An 11,145-nucleotide genomic window follows, 5' to 3' on the forward strand; every position below is an offset into this window, starting at 1 on the left:
CTTCATGCTCAATGCATCGAACTATCGACCCATGATCCTCTTCATTCTCCCCCATGTGGTCATCATACCTTGGGGGCATAATCAAGATCCTATGTTGCATACCTAAATCGATGGAAATTGATGTCTAGCCATCCCTAATCCATTTTGTGTCTTTAAAGGCTACAGGTTAGCCCTCAATCATGCCCTATGTCCCAAGCATGCCACCTAAACCTTTATGGCCACATTGGTGCACTAGTGTTAGATCATGCTTTCAGATGTAGAATGTTTTATGGATACGGTCTCTTGACCCTTGTTCGTCTGATGCTATTCATTTTATGTGCTCAACATGCACAACACTTATGCTTTATGTTGGCTCTCTTCACTGCTCGATTAGTGCATTAAGGCCTAACGCTGCCAACATCCTAAAGGATTGCTACTTGGTTGATCCTGCTAGTAGTCATGTGCTTGTCTCAAAGATTAAGCAATGCATATAAAAGTATGAACTAATTCAGACTGTGAAATTGTGAATGGCTCATTAAATTAGTTATAGTTTGTTTGATGGTATCTACTACTTGGATAATCATAGTAATTCTAGAGCTAATACATGCAATGAACCCTGACTTCTAGAAGGGAGGCATTTATTAGATAAATGGTCGATACAGGCTATGTCTGTTGCTTTGATGATTCAAGATAACTTGATAGATCGCATAGTCTTTATGCCTATGACACATCATTCAAATTTTTGCCCTATCAACTTTTAATAGTAGGATAGTGGCCTACTACGGTGGTGATGGGTGATAGAGAATTAGGGTTTGATTTTGGAAAGAGAGCCTAAAAAATGGCCACCACATCCAAGGAAGGCAATAAGCATGCAAATTACCCAATCTTGACATAGGGAGGTAGTGACAATATATAACAATACCAGGCTCTATGAGACTGATAATTGGAATGAGTATGATTTAAATCCCATAATAAGGATCCATTTAAAGGCAAGTCTGGTGCCAGCAGTCATAGTAATTCCAACTCAAATAGCATATATTTAAGTTGTTGCAGTTGAAAAGCTTGTAGTTGCAAATAGGGTTGGGTTATCTAGTTTATCTTATAGTGAGCATCAATCTACTCTCCCTACTATCGATGATGCACTCTTGGCCCTAATTGGCTAGGTTGTTCCTCTGGCACTATTAATTCAAAGAAATTAGAGTGTTCAAAGCAGGCTTATACTTGTATACATTAGCATGGGATCACATCATAAGATTTTGGTCCTATTGTGTTGGCCTTCGAGATTGGAGAAATAACTAACAAAGGTAGTCAGGGGCATTCATATTTCATAGTCGAGGTGCAATTCTTGGATTTATGAAAGATGAACAACTGTGAATGCATTTACCAAGGATGTTTTCATTAATCAAGAACAAAAGTTGGGGGCTCGAAAATGATCAGATACTATCCTAGTCTCAACCATAAATAATGCCAACCAGGGATCGACGGATGTTACTTTTAGAACTCCACTGGCACCTTATGAGAAATCAAAGTCTTTGGGTTTCAAGGGTTGTATGGTTGCAAGGCTGAAAGTTAAAGAAATTGATGGAAAGGCACCAACAATAGTAGAGCCTATGGCTTAATTTGACTCAACACAGGGAAACTTACCAAGTCTAGACATAGTAAGGATTGATAGATTGTGACTTATTTCTTAATTCTGTGGGTGGTGGTGCATGGCCATTCTTAGTTGGTGGAGTGATTTATCTGGTTAATTACTTTAATGAACAAGGCTTCAGCCTACTAACTAGCTACCTAAAGGTGATGTTTCATAGCGAGCTTCTTAGAGGGACTATGGCCATCTAGGCCAAGGAAGTTTTAGGCAATAATAGGTTTATGATGCCCTTTGATGTTCTGGGCCACACATGCACTACACTGATGTATTCAATGAGTCTCTAACCTTAACCAATAGGCTTGGGCAATCTTTGAAATTTCATCATGATGGGGATAGATCATTGCAATTGTTAGTCTTCAATGAAAAATTCCTAGTAATCACAAGTCATTAGCTCGTGTTGACTATGTCCCTATGTCATAAGCTAATACTCATGCTTTGACTCCTGTGGCTCTAGGACTTCAGAATGGACTCATCCAGTGTCCCAGATCAACCTTTAACTAGACTGGTATATGGACATTTGAACCACTAGGGCCAATCACCTCAAGCTACTACTAAACAATTCTACAGACAAAAAAGATAGCCAAGAGTAAACTTGTATTATTTAAGTTGTGGTATGTGTACAATGAGGGTGGAGGCATCTCCTATTTATAGCTAAAGTCCTCTTAAATCAAAGGCTAACCTAGTTCTATCTTAGGGCTCACAAAGAGTCCAACATATACAAGACCTTACCAATGATTACAATTAGACAATTCTAATTTTACATGGACTTTATCATAAAAGAGTTTGAACTAGCTTGGACTCTTTCTTTAGCCCATCATTTTTATGGCTTTTTACTTCATCTCAGTGCTCACCAATGCCAGCACCTGGGCATGGCTCAATTTCATTGAACCTAAGCATAGTGCCTGAGCCTTTAGAGTCTTGATCACTACCCATATAACTATTCTAGGCTAGTGCCCTAGGACATGGGCCTTTAATAGAACTCAAGGCTTGGTTGCCCTTGCAGTTGGACCCTTCCCCACTAGAATTGGAACTTCCCCTTGACATATATAGAACCTCTAGGCCTGGACCAACTTGCGAGCCATGACATAAGCACATGCCTCGACCACCATTAGGACATGTTGGGCTTTGGTCTTGGCACATGTTTCGACCACTATCGGCATATATGACCCTTTGTACAGGTAATTCCCTTAAATACCATTGGCACATGCTAAGCCACACACCACGTGGGTTATCATAGGCCTTGGCCACATACAATGCATACCAAGATGGAGTAGTAGGTGGGTTCAAGCACATCTTCATATTTTTACTATGCTAATGCTGTTTTTATGGCCTATAAATTCACATAAGCGCTCATCAGCACCTACAACTAGGCTTGGCCCAATTCTACCAAACTTGAACACCATGCTTGAGCCTTCAAAGTCTTGATCACTACCTGTACCACTATTTTGGGCTAGTTCCCCATGACCAGGGCCTTTAGTAGGCCTCAATACCTGGTTCCCCTAGTAATTGACCCTTTTTTGCTAGAACTAGAACTGCTTCTTGACTCAGAGAGAACTTTTAGGCCTAGAATAGTTTGTAGATCATGACACATGCATATGCCTTGACCACCATCAGGACATGTTGGCCTTTGGTCTTCGCATATGTTTTAAACACCATCAGCACATGCTAACCCTTTATATGGGTAGTTCCCTCAAACACCATCGGCACATGTTGAGCCATGCACTAAGCACTAGTATCCTAGTCTCGAGTTTAGGTATATCTTCATATTTCTACTATGCCAATGCCATTATTGTGGCTTCTAAATTCATATAACATTCACCAATGCTTGTATGTGGGCAACGTGCCACTATGCTATTTCCATCTTGGACCATAAGACTCTATCTTAGTTACTCAATCTGTGCACTACATAGCTTTCTCCATAATCCCATAATGTTGTGACCTCGAGGCACCTTAGTGGATCATGACCCTCAGTAGAATGAATGATTATCTATTTTGCCATACATTGGTGTGCCCTCGTAAGACGTGACCTAGCACACCAACCACACACCTGTGGCACTGACTTTTTGATACGCCCCTTTGGACATGGTGCTTAGGTCAACTGCACTCATATGACACCACCCACGATAAACCCTAACATGGTGGCATTCAAACACTTTGGCCATCTCACAACTTGGGTCTATTTAGCTCTTCTAAGTTCACCTCTCTAAGTGTGGCCCTCTGGCCAACTGCCCTTGTGGTGGCACCTTAATGCACACTACTTGGTCTCTATCTCAAACTCAAACACAATGCTTAATAAACTTAGGCTCTGTTCCATGGGAAACATAAGTTTCTCCCACTTTTACTTAGACTCAACTCTGTATGCAACCATGTCTCCATGATGGTTTCACAATTCAACTTGCCTTTTCTTTAGCATAGCTCAAAAGGGTAACCCAAAGCCCACACACAACTCAAAAATCCACTGATTCACTTTGAACAAAAGGTCTCTTGACCAGCTCCATCTAAGGCTTCACCAACCCACTCAGTACTTAAGGTCCACTAACCTACTCAAATTCATGGCCCTCCTATAGGCTAGCATTTACTCAAACTATCCTGTTTATGGCTCAGTCACCATTAGCTTATCCTTTACCTTTACTCAAACTCATCTAATCCACTGACTGGATGCCACTTGAATGCCATTACCCTCAGCTTACTCAACTTAATTGATCCTCTAATCCACACAACTCATAAGGCCTTATCAACTGGCCAATTCCTGCTTGCTCATTCTATTGAACCATATACTGTCGTGGCCCATTGACCACCACATCTCATAAGGCCTTCCCTTTTGGCCAACCTAAAACATAGCCCACAGACTAGCATACTCTTATGATCCTTTGACCATGAGAACTCATGGTCCACCGACCATCACAACTTATGGCTTCAATCCCCAGCCAACTTAAACTCTTCTGCCTCTATAGAATGGCTCCATGCTTAAAACCAAATACTCAGCTCGTACCCCGCTAGGGCACTTGCACTATACAACAAGTGCACATGTTAGTAACTGTTCTCAATACAAATGACTCATGTCCCTTAGGATAGACTCACTTGGCCCACGTGGCCTTATTCAACACCATTTCATGGTGTATGCCTTTTTTGGATTTTGGTCTCATCATGGTTTTCCCACCACAAGGGCATTATATCCCTACACACACCAACACCTTTCTCTAGGTGAGGCTAGACTCCCGTGCCCTTTTACTTGGCTTCTAAAAGCCTATCCGAAGGCTTTCCACGTAAGCCAATTTTTCTCATAACACATCATTAGCTTATTTTTGAACCTTCACAAACCTCATTCTCATCTTAATAGCTCTCTTTGAGCTTAGCAAAACCTCAATTTCATGTTATCATGCCCACACTTGAAGCCACGTTAATCACACTACTAAGGCAACCATGGCTCTAATACATATGTCATGGGTCACGTAATCTTTAGACCGAAGCCTTACACCATGTGGCATTAAGACTACTCATAGTTAAAGTCAACCTTTCTCAAGTCCATTTTCCTATGGACCACCCAATGTTGATCCTTCAAGTTGTATACTCATAAGCCTTTCCTAGCCCTGACCTTGTCAAGTCACACCTTGATAGGGAGGAACCCAACTCCCATCAACTCATCAACCCATAATTCTTAGGGTGGCCATAAGCACCCTTCTCTGCTTGTAGGGGTCAACATCCTGAACATCGACCCTTGAATTCTTACAGGGGCCTACAGCACCAGCTTTCAGTAGGTTATTACTTTCTAGTATGGTGAGAACCTAACACCATGCCTGCCTATATCGTATGCAAGCTATGTGCCAAGATCTTATAGGCACAACACAGATGCTGGTCAAAAACCAGGATAGAGCCTATAGGCTCATCTCATCCCATGAAACTCATTTTTTAGGGCCTCAGCCTTTAGCCTCATTTTAGGATCTTACACACATGATGGACACTCAACATCATGCCCATCCCACTTTGGGGACTCAGGTGTGCTACCCTAGCTGCAACACTCCTCTACTAATTGGCCACAAATCCTAGTGTCATAGGCTTTGACCTTTCAGCCAAAATCTATGTGGCCTTAGACAAGGAATTAACTCCTTATGTCTAAGTTAGCCTATGAACCAAGTGTGCGGGTACTAGACCAACTAGAAAGGCAGAATACGTAAGCTAAAAAAATAAGAGAATGTTAGAATGCTCTGTATATTACTAAAAGGTGAATGATACAACTGAGAGTGGGTGAGCCTCTATTTAAAAAGCACTGTTATGGCTACTTCCTAAAATCAAGGGGTTACATGATTCCTAGAAATAAGGATTACACATTAATACACTGATTACACCTTAATTCTAAGGATCCCCCTAATTCTAAAGGTTGATCAGATCTCCTACTAAATGCTGCTGATCCTAAATGCTTTTAAATGATTTTGGATTAACCAAGCTCCTTTGGGTCCACCTAGGTATGGTGCAAGCATGTTAGGGCCTGGTCTTAGTTGTGCAGGCAAGTCTAACTAGTGTGCAAGCAGTTTGGATACTTCTTTCATGCTTATCCCTAATGCTCGAGTCTTGGCACCTAGTGTATAGGCCTCAAATCTAGGTGTACCTACCCAGGGCATGACATTCTCCCCCACCTGATTGCATGATGCCCTCATCACATCCTCTGTGTAAAACTACCTAATCTGGTCTTGGAACTACCATAAGTCCTCTATTGGTTCCCAACTTGCCTCACTATTTAAAAGCCCCTTCCATTGCACCAAGTACTTTTATCTTGGTTAATAATTCTATCACCTTACTTCCTAGTCAACAAGAATGCTTTGGACCTCCTTCTCATATGAGGCTTTGGATCCCAGTGATGCACACCTCGACACTACCTATCCTAGATCCCCTTAGTGCTTATGAAACGGCTTGAGCATGCTAATGTCAAAAATTAGGTGTACCCTCAGCTTAGGTGGCATATCCAACTTGCAGGCAACCTTGCATACCCTCTTAACAACGCTAAAAGGTCCTTTATACCTTTAGGCTTCCAACAATCTGTTCACTCATTTGGCCTAAGGTAGACTTCCAATAATCTGTTCACTCGTTTGGCCTGCCTGTTGGTCTGGAGATGTACACTAGTGGAAAAGTTCAAGTCTAACCCTAATAGCTTGAACAACTCAATTGAGAACCACCTTGTGAATTGCTCTTCCTAATCACTAATAATGGTTTATGGTACTCCCTAGTACTTCACCACATTCTTCAAGAACAAATGGGCTGTCTCATCAACTGGGCACTCTTTAGTTACTAGAATGAAAGTCTTGTACTTGGAAAATCTACCCACCATTACCATAATGCCTCTAAACCCATCCACCTTTGGTAGACTAACTATGAAATCCAAAGTGACACTTTCCCATGGTTGCTCTGGTATGGATAAAGACTTCAAGAGACCACTGGTGTTTTGAGCTTTACCTTGTATTGTTGGCACATAAAACAAGTCTTTGCATAGGCCTCAACATTATCCCTTATGTATAGCCAGTAGTAACAGTCCTTTAGCAAGGCTAAAGTATGGCTCACCCCTAGGTGACCAACTCATTTTGAATCATGGCACTCTTGCATAACCTTGCAAAGCTTCCCATGATATGGTACAAACAACCTACTACCCTTGGTGTACAACAAATCATCCTATAACCAAAACTATCTAGTCTTACCTTGCTTGGCATGTTTGATGAGAGTCTTAGTTATAAGATCATGGGATAGCCTTTCTCTGATGTGCGACATCAAGATCCTTCTAGCTGGTTAATGGCAACAAGGCCTATCTTTCAACTTAGGGTATCAGCCACTATGTTTGTACTCCCAGGCTTGTATTCCAACCTATAATCAAATTTCACAAGAAAATCTTTCCAATGGCCCTATTTAGGGGATGGTTTCTTCTGCATTCAAAAGTAGCTAGTAGCAACATTATTGGTTTTAACCACAAACCTCAACCCCAATAGGTAATGCCGCCAAGTGTATAAGCAGTGCACCATTGTTGTCATCTCTTTCTCCTGAACCATATAACTATGCTCGATCTCATTGAGCTTTTGGCTTTCAAATGCAATCGGATGGTTCTCCTACATTAGCATACCCCTTATTGCAAATTTTGATGCATCTATATGCACCTCATATGGTTTGGCATGGTTTGGTACGGCTAACACTAGCATTCTGTCACTACCTACTTCAATAGATCAAAGGCTTATTGGTACTTGATGCTTCACTCCTACACTCTCCTTTTATTTAGCAAATCAATCAATGGTGTGGCAATGGCTGAGTGGCCTTTGATGAAGTATCGATAGTAGTTAACTAGCTTAAGGAATAATCTCAGCTTGGTGACCTTGGCTAGTGGTTCCTAATCTAAAATTGCATGGATTTTGCTTGCATCCATGCATATCTTGCCACCTCCCACTATGTGACCTAGAAACAATACCTCTCACGAGGTAAATAAGCACTTATCCTTCTTTACAAATAGTTCATTCACCTATAGCACCTCAAACAACTGTCTTAGGTGGTCTACATGCTCCCTTAATGTCTAGCTATAGATCATAATATCATCAAGATAAACCATAACAAAATTATCAAAAATGATTGTAGTACCTTGTTCATGAGCATGCAGAATGTTGCCAGAGCATTGATGAGTCCAAATGGCATAACCAAGAACTTGTAAGAGCCATAGTAGGTGACACATGTAGTTTCAACTCATCTCCCTCTATGATCCTAACTTGGTAATATCTTGACCTCAAATCTAGTTTGGTGAACCACCGTGCACCTCCAAGTTGGTTGAACAAACTAACAATGAGGTTGATAGGATACTCGTTCTTGATGATCAACTTTGCTCAGTGCCTGGTAGTCAATAGACAATTGCAATGACCCATCATGCTCTCATCAGAATAGAACTGAGGCACCATATGAGGCCTTAGATGGCCTGGTATAGCTAGCATCAATTAGCTCCCTAAGCTACTTCCTCAACTCCTCCAACTCTAAGGGTGACATTTGATAAGGGGCCTTGGCTAGCAACTTAGCCTTAACCTCCAGCTCGATCTTATGGTCCACCACTTTCATAAGTGGTAGCCTGCTAGGCAACTGTGCTAGCATCACATTGCTAAATGACTCTAGCACCTCTACCACTTCCAAGGGTATGTCAGTTTTTGGCCTACTCAGTTCATCATACTTTAGGGCAACCAAGAACGTGTCTTCATTCTTGCTCACCACCTTGGCAAATTAAGTGGTTGGTAGCACCTTAGTCCCAATCTTGAACCTATACCTCAATGGTACAATGCATTGGCACTGTGCATCCAGATTACATAAACAGTTGGTGAAAGGCACAAGGAGGGTGTTAATCTAAACAAATAAATCTAAAAACCAATTACAAACTCATAGTTATCCAAGGGTATTACCTCAATGGTGTCCTTACCCTTCCAATCTCTAAGCTGAAGCTTTACCTTATGTGCCACTCCAATGGCTATAAACTACTTAAAGTTGACTGTCTTGATGGTACCAATCCCCTTGTACACCTTCAAATTGAGCTTTTGGGCTTCATCACTAGACATGAACAAATGTGAAGCTTCTATGTCCACCAGTGTGTTCACTTTCTTCCCTATAACCAACAGATCCACATGCATTAATCTTTTTAGCATGCGGCTTCCCTTACCTTAGACTACATTGAGCACAATTGACCTAAGCTTTATAGTCTCTCTCTCTAGCTCTTCATTTGACTCATTATCTATGGTAGCCATCTTGCCCTTTTTAGGGCAGTCTCGGGCTCTATGTTCTTCTCCACATAAGTAACAAGAGATTGGCTCCTAGTCTTTCTTAGCCTTTCACTTTCCTGATGGTAGCCTTCCCTAGCCATCCTTGTTTAAACGATCTTGATCCCCATCTTTGGACTGTCAATTATGGTCTCCCTCCCTTGAACTGTCGTTCCCAATCTCTTTTATCTTTGTTCTTCCCTTTGGGCTTGGAAGACTCGAACTTGTTTGACTTGAACTCCACCAGTGACTCAATGGTGGTCATGTCTTGGCCAGATCATGAACTCCCCTTCTCTGTAGCTCATGCTTCACACATGTCTTAAGCCTATCCATAAAGGCAAACAGACCCTCGGTCTTGCTCAAATCTAAAATCTATAGCATCACTTTAGAGAAATTTTAGACATATTCCCTTATGTCTCCCTACTAAGTAAGCTGGTGTAACTTTGCCCACACCTCATCATTGGCATACTCGGGGTAGAATTACCTTCTAAATTCTTTTTGGAACACCTCCTAGGTTCCAATGAAGGCACCATCACACCTCACATCATCACACCTGTATCTCTACCACAATAAGGCAACATCAGTAAGATACATTGAAGCAGTGCTTAATTTAGTAGCATTATCCCACATGCCTATGGCCTGAAAGTACTAGTCCATCCCTCATAAAAAGTTGTCCACTTCATTGGTAGCCCTAGTCCCTTTGAACTCTTTAGACTTAGGGATATCCACACGAGTCATAGGCACTCTAGCAATCATGCCATTCCCAATGGCTATTTTGCAAGTATTGAACTCCTCCTTGAGTTCCTCTATCTCTTTTCACATGGTCTCTACCAAGTCCTCCAAGGCTTCATTTTGTTGGGCGATTATGTTGATGGTCTAATTAGAGCTACTTGTATGGAGGACCACATAAAGCACAAGACTGCCCCAAAAAAGGTAAGTTGGCTACCATAGACAAAGGTTTAGATGACGAGCTAGAAAGGGAAATCTTAAAGCTTGGGTCAATTGCGCTCATTGCTAGTCAAGGTAAAGGAAGCTATAAGCCAAATGGACTAATGTATATGGATCAGGTGGCGGGCAAGAAGATGAATACTTTGGTGGACACAAGAGCTTCACATTTTTTATATTAGCGATGGAGCCCAAAAACTCAGCTTAAAAGTGGATGAGGGTACTAATACCATAAAAATAGTCAACTCCAAAAAGGTCCTAACCATTAGAGTGGCACATGGAGTATAGCTACAACTTAGAGATTGAAAGGGCAAGGAGACCATTAAGGTAATGCCTTTAGATGATTATGAGTTTGTTATTGGTTTAGATTTCCTTGTTTGGATTAATGCCCTCCTTATGCTTTTTGCCAACTGCATATGCATTTTGGATGCACAGTGCCAATGCTTATACCACTAAGGCATAAGTCCAGGTTTGGGAGCAAAGTACTGTTGGCTATTCAATTTGCAAAGGTGGTGAATAGGAATGAAGACACTTTCTTAGCTGCCCTAAAGTATGATAAACCTAGTGAGCTAGGAACTGACACCTTTTTGGAAGTGCTAGAGGTGTTAGAGGCCTTTAGCGATATGATGCCTACACAATTGCCTAGTAGGTAGCCACCCAAAAAAGAGATCGACCATATGATTGAGCTAGTGCTTAAGGCCAAGCTGCCAACCAATGTCTTTTACTGAATGTCACCCCTAGAGTTGGAAGAGTTAAGGAAATAGCTCAAGGAAATGATTGATGGTGTCTACATCAGGCCATCTAAGGGCCCAT

At 41.5% G+C, this 11,145-nt stretch overlaps 1 pseudogene; it reads left to right on the plus strand.

The window, feature by feature from the left end:
- The first annotated feature begins 413 nt into the window (after positions 1-413).
- Positions 414-2,119, plus strand: LOC149514377 (18S ribosomal RNA; annotated as a pseudogene).
- The last annotated feature ends 9,026 nt before the right edge of the window (positions 2,120-11,145 follow it).

The sequence above is a fragment of the Durio zibethinus genome, chromosome 16, assembly GCF_047325235.1.
Source record: "Durio zibethinus cultivar Kanyao isolate XHJ-2024 chromosome 16, ASM4732523v1, whole genome shotgun sequence".
Classification (NCBI taxonomy): domain Eukaryota; kingdom Viridiplantae; phylum Streptophyta; class Magnoliopsida; order Malvales; family Malvaceae; genus Durio; species Durio zibethinus.